The sequence below is a fragment of the Melospiza melodia genome, chromosome 3 (genome assembly GCF_035770615.1).
Source record: "Melospiza melodia melodia isolate bMelMel2 chromosome 3, bMelMel2.pri, whole genome shotgun sequence".
NCBI lineage: Eukaryota > Metazoa > Chordata > Aves > Passeriformes > Passerellidae > Melospiza > Melospiza melodia.
In genome coordinates, this window is record NC_086196.1 from 114,519,030 (window position 1) to 114,532,638 (window position 13,609).

Sequence of the window (13,609 nt, forward strand, 5' to 3'; positions counted from 1 at the left end):
CAGAGAAGCAATGCTCTGATGATGTAGTACAGCCCATGTACATGTACATCATCAGAGTTATATCCTTCTGATCTGCCTGTGGGTTTAATAAGCATTCCAGATGGCTTGCTATGCCTGAAGCAAGAATGGATAATCACACAGCTCTACCCTCAAAACAATAATAAAATAAGGACACAGTAGCACAGGGGCTCGTGCCTGCCAAAAACATTCAATAGACTGTATAATACAATAGTCCAATGTGATTGGTGAGGCACATTTATACCTTTGCTGTTCACAGGTGAAAGGGAACAGGCTTTAAATAAAACAGAGGTTACAGATCCGTGCTGTTGCTGTGGGTATTTAGGGGGGAGCAGGCGTGGGGCCCACAGCTGTACCCCCACATCACACCACACCCGGACAGGAGTGCGGCCAGAGCCTCTCCAGAGCCGTGCAGGGCGTGCACAGCTCATCTGTTATCTCCTGGATTTGCAGGGTATCCATCAGCCCAGCTCCCAGCCATCTAGCACAGCAGCAATAAGTGTCACCAAGGCTTTCCTACCCAAGTAAAATTGTTCCTTGGTGGGGGTTGCTTGCAGCAAGTAGCGTGAGTGGCAGAGCCGCTCCAGAAATGGCATTTTCCAGCCAGGCACCACTGCCCCTCTCCTGCCACGCTGCTGTGCCACAGCCAGACAGAGCAGGGAGTGCTGTCCTTTAGTCCCAATGTTATTTAAATACCTGGAACTTTAAAGTTATTGGGAGGGAAGGAGGGTGTTTGTGTTCTGGGTTTTTTGAAAAGAAAAAAGTGCACACGAAATATGAAAGGAAAGAAGATGGAGGCTCTGTTGTCTCCCTCGCTTGAAGGAGTGAGGACAGGAGGAAGAAGGAGAAGCAAAGCAGCCTTTGATTCAGTCCCCAGGAGTGCCCTCTCCAGGAATCAGATCTGTGGGAAGAGACACAGGCATGGTAGCACTCCTCCCATCCTCAAGAGTGGAGCAAACCCTCAGAGCTGCTGAAAGATGAGTTCAGGGATGCTTTGCAATAAGGAGAAGTTTTGACATGAACCCTGGCAGGGATGGGATTTCCATCGAGGGTTGCAGAGAAAGACCAGACACCCAGATAGGCACAAGCACATCCGTCCCTGTAGGAGGAAGAGGCACCTTATCCCAGCTCCCAGCAGGTTTCTCTTGGAGAAGAGCAGCTCCTTGACGTCAGCCGTTTAGCGCTGATGGGTATTTTTTCCCTGGCCAAACAAGTGGGTTCTACTTTAGCTCTAACATTAAACGCTATTAAATGAAATGAATACAGCATGTTTCCATCGAACGTGTTGCTGGAGCTGCTGTGACAGCTGAGAAGCTGCTAGGCATGATGTGTCAAGAAAATGTACCAGGAGAAAAGTACATGGAGCTACTGTCAAAAATACAAGCGGGTTTGAGAATGGCATCTCGGCTTCACATGCTGCTGAAATTATTTTTTAATTGCATCTGTAAACCCAGGCAGATCTTTAAGGGTTAACTGCACACAATGTAATGAATTCAATAATGATGAGTTAAAAAAGGTCTAATTAGCAACTAACCACTTTATTATGAAAGGAAATGGTAATGAATTTAATAGCTCAAAATCATTAACAATATTTAGTTTGCTGGTACTTGTTCTCTATTATCCTCATTAATATGAACATTTAATATGTTTTAAAATGGATTTGTAATACTTTCTGTACCATGAGGTTACACTGACAAAAAGAGTGTAATTATTCTGTTAATTGTAATCTCTGTCTGTTTGTGCCCCAAATAGTAGCATATTTAGGTGCTAATAAAAAAAAAAGGAGTAATTAAAGGAGGGAAGTTTAAAAATATAATTAAGCAAACTCTAAAATTGCAGGCTAAATCACTCTGAGGAAAAAGTTTTGGAAGTGAGACGTGAAAAACAAGTTTTGTCTACTAAGATCTTTTCTCATTGAAAAAGAACTGAGAAAGGAAATAGAAGCATTACCATTCTTTTTCCACAATGAATACTGAAGTGGTCCCTTCCCAAGTTGGACAGGGCTCCAGACTCGATATTCATGGGACATGTGCTTGTGAGCAGAGTGTCTGGCAAGTGAAGGTGCTCTCTGACACCGCCCCATGAGTGTGAGATCATGAGTGTGATCTCCCCATGTGAGATCCTGTGGGGATGCAGCCACCTGGCTGCTCCTAGGACACTCAAACCCCGTAACTCATCTCACAGAATATCACATCCACCATCCAACCCTCCCCAGATCTCCTGAACCTCTGCTCCCAAATGGAAATATCCTCATTTATTGCCCCAAGCTTGCTCTTGCCGATGGTATTTTGCTCCTACTCCCCTTTGTTTTGCACCCACCTCTTCCTACTGCATCAGATTTTAGTGGCTGATGGTTCCCAGTCAGGGCCCTCCCATTAAAACAAATTCAGTGCTCAACCTTCCTTCATGCCAGAAGGTCTCGGAGAGGTTTGCTCTGATTCCAGCCCCATCTCCTCACTGGAAACAGGGATGGGAGGGCAGCATGCCTCCCTCATGCCTAGGGACACTCCATAGGCAAGGGTGCTCCACAGGTGTGGATGCTCCATGGCTGGGAGATGCAGCACCTCCCAGGGCATGGTGGGGCTCCCCACACAACACTTCTGGAAAGGGATGTACAAGGCCGACTCAAGGATAATGGCCACAATCACTGGAGTATCAGCATTCTTCCTCAGAAACATTCCTTGTCAAATCTCTTTTTAATCTTTGTGGTGTGTGGTGAAGGTGGACACAAGGCCCACAGAGCCCCAGGAACATTTCCATGGATCAGCCAGCTAAGGACACAGTGTGTCCCTGTGTCCATGGCTCCAGGACAGGTGTCCTGGCCAAGAACCAACCCCCATCCCATCCACATGAGCAGTCAGACCATTCTGTGTCTAATTTTTATCATCTGAGAAAAGGAACTAAAATAAAAATGGTGAAATTAAAGTGAAGCATCTCATTTGCCCACAAATGACATATTTCAACTTTCCATTTTATGGGAAAAAGTTGTGAAGGAGTCCTTTTTTTTAAACTTATTACAATTTCCAATTTTTTTTTCTGAATTGCCAGTGAAGAGAAAAATATGTGATTTGCAGAGCTCTAAAAATAACAAGTTAAAATAGTTTCTGCCTCTCAAAGGAGGCCTCTTAGTCCTATAATTTCTCCAGATTTTGTCTTTCAGGATGAGTATTTTAAAGAATGATATAATGTCATTTCTATAAGTATCGTCTCATAATCTGCTGCCACTGTTGGAAATACAAGTTTAGAGACAGCTTGAGCAAAAGAAATACCAGCTCACCCAGCTATACTAAAAAAAATAAAATAAAACATTTTAAGAAGAGGAACAGGACATATATTCTGAAGGTGAGCAAACAGTAACAAACATTTTTGAGAATCTTTCTTTTGATTTTGATATCTGGCTCCATTTACAGCTCTTTTGTGTTTGTCTGCTGCAAACAGTTCAGCAATGACTGTTGTGGGGGTGTTCATTCCTAGAAAGAAAATTTTTAAAAGAACACTCATATTTGGGCTGGAAGGGTGTGCACAGTATTTCATTCCATAAATAAAGAGCACCAAGTGTCCAGCCATAATAAAGCAGTATTGCTAAAACTGCAGATATTTACCTATAGCCAGTTAAGATGAAACAAAAAGAAAATCTAAAATTCTTACAATTATTAAAAATTCAAGTAGCTATTAAAAATTCAAGTTACTCAAGTAAAAAAGAACCATCAATCCATCTTCTGTCTAATCCATCTGATCCATGCCATTTTTCATTTCTGAACTTGATGATCTGTGGCTCCCAGGGCTCGCCCTGGGTGCAGGGATGCAGCCAGAAAGGGGAAGGTGGGCAGTGGGGCCTCGCTGCCAGAGGGGAGCTCACCACAGAGCTCTGAGGGAAACCACTGCTTCCCTCACCTCCCACATTAGCCCCTGCTCATCCAACAGCAAACATTTGTGGGCTGCAGGGAAAGAGGAAGGGGGCAAGTGCCAGATGGAGGGGGAAAGGAGGCTAAAAAGGGCTGTTGTGCTGGGAAATGGAAGAAAATGCGATGAAAAGGAACACTGCATTTCAGGAACCTTCAGACAAACCTAGGATGTGCACCCTGACTGTTCCCATGAGCCAAGGCTGAATCCATGCAAGACAGCAGTGGGATTACTCTGGTTGCAAGCTCTTTACAGACAGACATTCAAGGTTCAGAAGCAGGCAGCACCAAACAGAGCAGGCATCCAGAGCCATGCATGTTTGTAGTTCAACCTGGCAATAAACCTTGACCCAAATTTGTGAGAATTTCAGAAAAGAGCCTCAAGATTTTGCTTTGGAGAGCTGGAATGCCCTTCCTGGTTTCCTTCTCATGCTCATCATGACAAGATGTGATCATGTGAGAAAGATTCAGAAATTATTGAAGGAAACCAAGCTGGTCCTTGGACCTTAAGTTCAGTTGGAAAATGGAAGTTTTCTTCTTGGCAATAGTGAAAACAGATGCAACAAGAGCCACAATGCAGAGCAAAAATGGAAGTGAAAACCAAAAAAAGAAAAAAAAGGAAAAAAGGTGTCTCTTGGTGCCAGGAAGCCTCTGTTCTCTTCTGTAAAACAAACAAGAAAGGACATAATATTTCCTGTCCATGTTGAGGTTTTATCAACTGAAATGCAGGTTTGTATCATGGCCTCCTTTGCCTTGCAAGGGCACAGTGAAATGTGTGGTTTGCAGGAGAACAAAGCTTCTCCCTGGTGGGCAGTGCTGGTCCCAGAGAGAGCTGCCAGCTCCAGGAGAGCTGCTGCTCTTCACCCTGGCAATTGCTTTCCTCATCCTACCCAAAAGGAGTAGGAGAGATGAACCTTTCCCCACAGAGACACACAACCATCTCCTCATGAAATTCTAAGAGAAGTTCTGTTGCAGAATGGGTGACCCTAACAGAATAAATCTCTCTGCTTTGGGAACAGTGGAGAAATTGTCATTTGCAGTCATTTTCCTAATGGAGGGCTCATTCTTGTAGTTCTATTCCTTAGACAAGAGCTGATTGGAAAACAAACATCTCCTCCCTAGCTTGGGATGCCACTTCTCAAGCATGCGGATCCTGAGACCTCTCCAGAAGATGTGGTGTCCCAATGGCTGCTCTTCAGGGCCACCTGAACATGTTCACATCTTAAAAAGGGACTCCCACAATTCCCAGCCTGGATGGTCTCTGCATTCCAATGGTACAAGAGGGGGTTTTTAACACAGCAGAGTCTCTCTGTGCATATTTCCAAGCAAACAGCTGTTGTTGTAGATAGGGACAGGAGAGCCTTCATCTCCACATCACCAGGAGATTTATTGTCACCACCTACCCAAGGCCTAAACAGCCTGCCCGTTTTATGGCTCACAAACTTGGGTTAGTCATTGATCTCTCATCGCGTGTAGAAAATCCTAAAATTTTCTGGCTCCCGCTCCAGCCTTCACTAACACAGATTTCCCACTATAAATTCAAGTGATCCATCATCTGAGCTCTTACACAAGCTCTTTTACTTCCTTCTCACCCTCTAAGCCCTAACTACCTAAGCTACAAGTAAATGACAGAGGTTTTGGTAGATCCTGGAAGAGCATTGAAATATTCCTCTCCCCCTCTATAATTTCTTGAAAACAAAAAACACTCAATCAAGACTTGCTTAAGGCTCAGAGGTACATTTAACACCCAACAGCACGAAGCAAAGGAACAATACAACTGTGCATTTGGCAGTGCACCACTGCAATAATTTCCAGGGTAAATGATCTGGCAATTTTAGCCACATGGATAATATCCAGGCCAAGGTGGCTAAATTCAGCCTGGCCTGCATCTGACTGAAGAAATCTGTCACACGTCCACAGACACAAAGATGCACAATACCCCTGACTCCACTCATGGCATATGCCAGCCTCCATCTTTTGGGTTATCAAGGCTAATTGCAAACCACCAAAAATACCCTGACATATTTGCATAGTGCTATCTCGTGAGTTGTGATTTATCTTACTAAAAAAACCAAAACACAAAAAGACTTTAGGAAGGAAAACAAAGCCATAAAGTTGTCTAAGGCAATCAATCCAATTCTATTCATGTCTAGTCTTTCTTTGCACACTGGTCATTATTAACCTTGTCCCTTTCTGGGCACCCAGCAGGGATTTTTCAGCCTTGCTGTCACCTTATGTATGAGCCAGGAGAAGGTGGGAACATGCAAAGAACATTATCCTCTTGGAAAGGCTGTGAGCTGAGTGATGTTATCTCTGTAATAGCTGCACCCATGGCAGAGCAGACCTTGCCTTCCAGATGTATCCCTGGGCAGCCCCACTGCCAAAGGAGTCTCTCATATCCCTGCCCTTTGATTGGGCTGACCCAAGAGCTCTTGCCTCAAGCAGTTCTTTTGGTCCTTGCACATGGAATTATTGTGAGCTCCCTGAGATAACACAAGGATGGTGGGACCCCAGACTCACTGGAAATGAGATTTAAGTTGATCTCATGTATTAAAAACATGGAAAATGCACCCCAAAGGAAGTACAGTGTGCACATCCTGCTGCTCACTAGTGCCATGGTCCCACCACCCATCACCTACTAATTTAATAGGCCATTATCAGCTTCCTGCTGCCTCCTTCAGTCCCCAGGGGAGTCCACCAGTGAGTCACAGGGCATTTCCAGAAAGTCTGTGGAAATCCTTTCTCACCGTATTTGTAATACCACAGGCTTTTAAGAGAATTTCTTCAAAGCCCTAATGCATTCCTTTACCTCCCAGAGCTTTGATAGTGTAGGTCTTCTCCACAAAGCCCAGCAGGCAAGGGTTGTGCTCCTGGCTCCTGAACCAGCAACCCTAGCTGTATTCTTCAATTCAAGTTTTAAACACTTTTAATACACTTGTTATTTGCAGTGTATGACATGGGAATGGACCTGGCTGGTGGCAAAAGCTTGCATTTTTTCTTTGAAAAGGTCCATATTAACAGATCAAAATACTATTTTTTAATAGCTTAAAATATATATTTTTATAGTAAATACACGGCAGTGGTCCAAGCCTTCCATAGTCAGTGAAATGAGACACTTTTGAAAGATGAATATGGTGCCATGACCCTGACTCTCTCTCTGTACCCAGAGGAATAATTGTGAATGTGTCACATAATGTCTTTTAACAACTTTTATGTCTCATATAGTCCTGCATGGTATTGCCATATACATCTCTACTAACATAATACTATACTGTACACACACATGAAATTCACAAAGGCAGCCCAAACACTCTTGGGTCATTTCCACATTACTGTAAGCAGGGCAGGAATTCCAGCACTCTCTTGGTGCAATCCACAACAGCCCATCACATAACCTGTTTTTTGTTGGTAGCCTCCTAAAAATATCAGTCTGCATTTATGAAATCAGCTGCAGCCTGATGCTTATGCCTTAGAGTGGAAGGAAAAGCTCAGCTTGCCCCAAGCACTACTTCACCTGGAGTTTGGGTGGTCTCAAGCCAAGGCCATACAGAAAAGGCTACAGAGAAACACTCTGTTTAATGACATAAGCAGTGTTTTTCTTGAATCACAGGCAGTGGAAATTTCATCTCCAACTACCAGCAGTCTGGGCTGAACACACATCAAAAAGGACTGAGAAAATGTTTTGGGGGGAGAGACTGCAACTTGTCCACTCACATTCTGACTTTTTAGGACACTCCTGACAATGTCTGTTTGCTTTTCCATCAGGAAGCATGGGAAAGCAGAGAGCTCACGCGATTTGAACACCTCCTGTGCTTCAGTTTTCTCCTTTTTCTTTGCTGTCCTCATCTCTTGGGGGTTTGATTCACAGAGATCTTTAGGAAGGTTTATTTTTTCTACCTACAGAAGCTTTACCCATTAATGAAAGACTTATCTAGTGAGTTGACATCATCATGTTTTCATAACCTACTATTCCCTGAATCACCCTGGTCCTCAGCAGGGAATTTTTTGGTTTGATAAAGCCAGTACTGAGATGAACATGCTACCCTGTGACAGTAAATTAGTTCCTATTTAAGGTTTGTGATTAAGTTTGGATAAGCATCAGAAGAGGGTTTTTAACTGTTTCAAATGCAGGGTGAGAATCACTTCCAAAGAGGTGGAAGCACAAAAAGGCACCATGTTCCTCTTCTGTGCATCCACACCATCCCATGTGTACAGACACCTCCCCTTGGATGGCTGCAGACAGTCCCTACCAGGGCATGTTTTAGGAACCTTGCAGGGCAGTGTCTGCTCTAATGAAGAGCAACCAGACTTCTTCACTTCCCTGAAAGATGCACTGTGTTATACCGCTTCAACACACTGGGTCTTCTCTGTGCAGACACACACAGTGCTGGCAAACCTGGCCAAGAAACACTCTTGTTTCCAAGAAATGGGAGTTTACAGCTACCAGCACAGAGCCATGCAAGAAAAAGAAAAAAAAACCCTGAAGACAAACCCAAAAAGCAACAAGAGCACAGCCCCTCAGTGCCCTGCTACTTTCAGGCTCCAACAGCTCTGTTAAAAAGCAAAGTGCAAGCATACCCATCTCAATCCTCTCATTTTAAATGTGGTCAGAATTAGCACACTGCCAGTATCCAAAGGTGCAGACCTTGCTGCTCTATAGCTCCTAGAGCTGTGTGACTCTGGGAAAGGACAGGAACCATAAAAAGCCTGAGCTGGGAGGCAGCTTTAATGCTCATGTTCAGGCCTCTAGTAAGTTGTCCCACAAAATGTAATGAGACCTCCTGCTTAGCCAGGACTCTGATTTCCACAGTTTGTGCCTGCAGCACTCTTATATTTTATAAGCCATATTAACTCACCTCTTGCACTGGGAGGTTGGGGCAGTGGCACACTGTCTAATAATGGAACATATTTGTTAATACTAATAGACATTTGTAAAACTACCACATGCCCTCACAGCCTTCAAGTCAGAGCACAGGATGCTTGCTAGGCTTGTGAAATGTATGATGTAAAACTTGGGATGTTTTGGTTACAACATATCTCATTTATTTTTACTGTCATCACCCTCCCTGGTATATAATACCTGCTGCATGCAGAGTGAAATATTGCAGATGTTTTCAAAATAATTCTGGGCTGGTGGAGAAACCAAAAGGTCTCTTGTGCGTAAGGTCTGGTTATTTTCAATTCCAAACAAGTAGGTAACAAAGTTTCTGTGTGCTGGTATTTTAAAAGGCCTGGATTCCTCTGTGCTGACTCATACTTGCACTGCCCACCCAAAAACTCACCTCTGAGAACTTTGAGAGAGACTTCAGCCATTTTGATACCCTCAGGATTCAGGAATGAAGAGTAAAAAGATAAAACTAGTTTTAACTATTCATTAGTTTTTGGTACTTCAGATAATTTGTGCAATGGCTTCAGGGGTTTAATTGAATCACTTTTCCCACCTTGTCTTAATTTTAATTATGCAGCAATCATTTTTACCAACCTGTGCAAAGGAGCCATATGAAAATGTGACATATGACAATACACATTTACCTAAGCTCTAGGACTACTGTGACCTACAGGCAATTAGCTACTGCCTCCAGCACTCAAACGACCAATTAAAGAGTTAACAAAATGCCCTCCAAATCACCTACATGTTCAGGTTTTTGGACTGCCATGAACATTATACTTCAACTGATATAATTTTTGACTGACTGATTTACTAAGTCTGCATTGGCTAAAATTCTTACAGCCATGCCTGTAAAACCGAAGAATCAGGTTTTATGAGGTGCTTTCATTGTCATTAAAGACTATCCCACCTTAGCCCTTTCCCTAACAAGACAATCTTGCAGCAGTCATTACAAAATGTGATCCCAGCTTGTCATCAGGGAAAAAATGGCTTGCTAGGTCAATGAGGACTGCACTAAGTTCATCTCAAGGATGTAAGACATCCCTCTGCATGGCTAGCAGCCAAGAACAAAAAAATTAAAGAGCCACAAAGGATTGGGGTTTTTTCGAGACTTGGCTCCCAAAGTTTTACAGGTAGCCCATTCCAGAACTCCACAGAGATTGAATCAGTAGTAACAAATGGATGCCTTTGCATCTCTTCATGATTTACAGTGTACCACTGAGCACTTCACTGCAGACAACAGATCATCAACAGCCCGAAGTGCACAACACAAATGACCCCAAGACAGACAATTTCAAAGAAAAATGCATTCAGATGTGCGCTTGCATGGGAATAAGAGAGATCCAGGACACAGCTAATTATACCAGCTGAGGGAGAAGTGAAGGGTGGTAATCTGCCCAAGAAATGCTGAGTTCCAGCCCTGTCTCCAGCAATAACTCAAGCTGAGGTTTTGTATCTCCTTTCCTGCTTCCCTCAGCTGGCAGGGGGGTTTAACAACAACTCCCAACACACATCACACGTGGTGCCACAAGGACTGAAATTCTGAGAGTGCTCTGAAAACAATAAATGGTCTGGGTGCCCACCAGTATCTCACATGTTGGGCAGCCTGGCATAACATAGAAAGGTTCTGCCTTCTGTGAGCAATGTAGTCTCATGATGGTATCTCATAGACAGAGGGGGGTTGCAAACCATGATTCCATGCAAGGGAAAAGTGACTCTGCAGAGAAAAATGCTGATCTGAGAGATTGGTACAGACCTGACACTTGCTTGCAGGTCCTCAGCTCAGCTGGTGCTGGTTTTCTGAGGCTGACTGACATCAGACTTCACACCTGGAGGATTCTTTTCTGAACTGAAACAGAAAGAGAAGTGTGTTACTGATTTACCTTCTCTGGCCACAAAGACCCAAATTCTGCCCAGATTTACAGGTGGGGCACCACTGGCTTTGCTGAAAGCACTCTGAAAAGCCAGCCCAAAAGCCACCTCAATCCTTGAGATGCCACCAGAAACTGAAGGTAGAGCTAAACAATCCCAAATGGAATTTCTTTTCCACCTCCTGCACTTTGATTACTCAGACAAGGCACATGGGGCATGTTGGCCACACAGACAGGCAGGGAGGTGAAGGGAACAGCACCGTGGAGAGAGATGAATCAGCCCAGTGACTTGGGGCTACTTGTCTCCTTTCCACCACGTGGGAAACCAGTGTCTGGCAGCAGCAACCTCAGTGCTCCTGTTTTCCAAGCCAGTGGCTTCAGGGAGTGTCACAGAGGTGACATTCTGGGCCTTCCAGGGGTTGGGGAAATCAATATTGGCAATGTGAAAGACACTTGATGACAGAGTCATAAAAATGGTGTTTTATCAGTGGAGAAAACAAGAGGGAAAAGAGGCAATTGTAAATGGCCAGCTATAAAAAATGTACCAAAAAATTCCATCAACCACTACCAAAATCAAAAAATAAAGACAAAAACACCAAAAAAAAAAAAAAAACAATAATGGCAAAACAAACAAAAAGAAAATTGAAAACAAACCAAAACACCCAGCCAACACTCAAAACTCCCAATGCTTTATTTGTTTGGCTGCATCTTCCACAAAGCCCAGTGAACAAGAGTGAAGAAAGAAACTGTTTGACACCCAGAGCTGCTTTCCTTTGAAAAATATGGAGACAAACTTAACAATGAGGAGTTGGGATTCCATAGGGTTGTTTATGTATGGAATACAGGCAAATGCATACCATTATGTGGAAGTGTGTCTGTGTGTAAGGCAGCATTAACACCAATTCTTACAGCCTTATGAAATGATATATTAAAAAGAAAGAGAGGAAGAAAGGAAAAGCAAGCTAGATTTTTTTCCCCCCTCTTTTTACAAATATGATGCAGTTTACAGAAGCATGGTCCTTTTTTTAGGAAGAATTCTAAATGCATCATTCAAATATTGTTTGAGCTGAATACATGATATACATATCATGAATACATATAATCACAGCACGGTCTTTTGTGGGAGCTCTGAAAATAGCAGTGGAAAAAGCTGACCATGAGTTTCCATCTAAGGATTTGCATTTGGTTAACATGTGTGAACCAACTCCATTCATCCCATCCTCAATGGGAACTCTCCTGCTGCTCCAAAGGGCCAAAATGAAGAGTTGGGCCTGGACAGCAGGAATCATTCTGTGGGGCTCATGTCAAGGACAGCACCTACCAGGTGAAATTGTGGGAAGAAACTGGGGAACTCCATTCTGCTGAAAAACACTTATGGGTCATGTATGCAGCTACTGTATTGCAAACTATGTGGCAAGTTAAGTTGTAAGTTACCTGCTGATTTTCCTAACCTTTTCCCACCAGTTCCCCCGTGGCAGAAAAGCTGAAGTTCACTGAGGAGGCTCCAACTTCCTCCTCTCCATCTCCAGTCTTGCAGGATGCAGCTTAGCTTCTCTCACTTCTCCCACTGCAGAGTGCTGGGGAAAAACAAAAAAAGAGATGAATCAGAGGAAAAAGGGCAATTAGGTGGGCGAGCTTCAGGATCTCCACAGCCCCTCTCTGCTCAGATGGGAAGAGGGAAGGTGTGTGCTGAGGGTGTCCCGAGGTCAGAGGGGACATCTCTGCCCCCTGCCAAACCTGTGGGAGCAGGGGAAGCTGGAGGATGCAGGGAGGGTGGCAGGGAGGGCTGAGTGCTCTAAGTAGCATGTTTCCTAGGAAACCTTCGACAGCAAATATCACATTAGTCCTGCCTTGTGGCCCAGCTCATGTGATGTCAAGAACAATTTCTCACAACTCAGCTCAGAAGGTTAGCAAGACTTGGTGAAATGTTCAGTGACTCTGGCCTGGCTTCCCAGCTGGGAACAAAACAAGAGACTGAGAGTGTTTGCATTGTTTTGGAGCTTTGTGACAAATTCCTAACCAAACATTTTATTATTTTTATTCAAACCTTATGGTGTGTTTCCCTCACAGGTTTGCAGTCTCCCCCAGTTGCTGTGTTTGTTCGCAAGGAACTTCATTTAGCAAAAGAAAGAAAAGAGAAATGGAAAAACCAGCAAGCTCATGGAAAGCCTTGGAACACTTAGATCAACATTCAGCTTGTGCACTTATAAAAGCTCCGTCATAGACTTCTGGCATTACAAAACTTCATTTACAACTATCCTTTCTAATTTCTGTCAGCTGCAGCCCGAAAATATCCATAGTCTAGCAGATTTAACAAAAAAAGGCATAAGATCTGGTAGCTAAACTCAGATATGAGATGTATTCCAGCCTCTGAGGGGGCTCCCAGCAGTGCCTTGGGCTGGGACCCAACACCTTGGGGTGGCTCTGAGGGTAGAGACGCAGAGTTTTGGCTCTCCAGGCTGCACAACACCCTGAGGCTGAGTATTTGGGGGCTCTGTGGTACCACAGACCTCCCCACAACATACCTGTTATGCATAGTGAATGTCTCTCTTTCCTGATTTCCTGCAAACCAGCCCAACTGGAAGGCGACTGTGGTGCACTGTAAAGTCCCACATTGCTGCCATCCCTGCTGTCTCTGCATTTGTGGCTTCAGCGGCATCGGGCTTCTAAGTTCTGAAGAGAAAAGGTACTAAATCTGAAAAAAAAATCTTCCTCTGGTGACACACTTCATCTCATACTTAGTGAAATATAAAGACCTCTTTAATAGAAAGTAATATATTTAAACAAATTAAAAATAGCCCCACTAATTTCTTTTTAATCATAAGCTAACTTAGGTGTTTGACCTCTTTATTTCCTTTTGCTGCTTCTCATCTTCAGTGATTTGAGCCCTCACATCTAGAGGGTTTTTTTTCCATTTTTTTCCTTTCCAG

General features: G+C 43.7%; 1 long non-coding RNA gene across 1 annotated transcript in view; it reads right to left on the bottom strand.

Annotated features, from left to right (window-relative positions):
• LOC134416303 (uncharacterized) overlaps positions 1-13,346 on the bottom strand; it is a 40,414-nt gene extending 27,068 nt beyond the window's left edge. The window contains exons 1-3 of the long non-coding RNA XR_010027225.1: positions 13,205-13,346; positions 12,131-12,256; positions 10,565-10,657 (exon numbers count right to left, since the gene is read on the bottom strand). This is a non-coding gene — a long non-coding RNA (uncharacterized LOC134416303). The remainder of the gene's footprint in view (positions 1-10,564; positions 10,658-12,130; positions 12,257-13,204) is intronic.
• Positions 13,347-13,609: the final 263 nt, after the last annotated feature.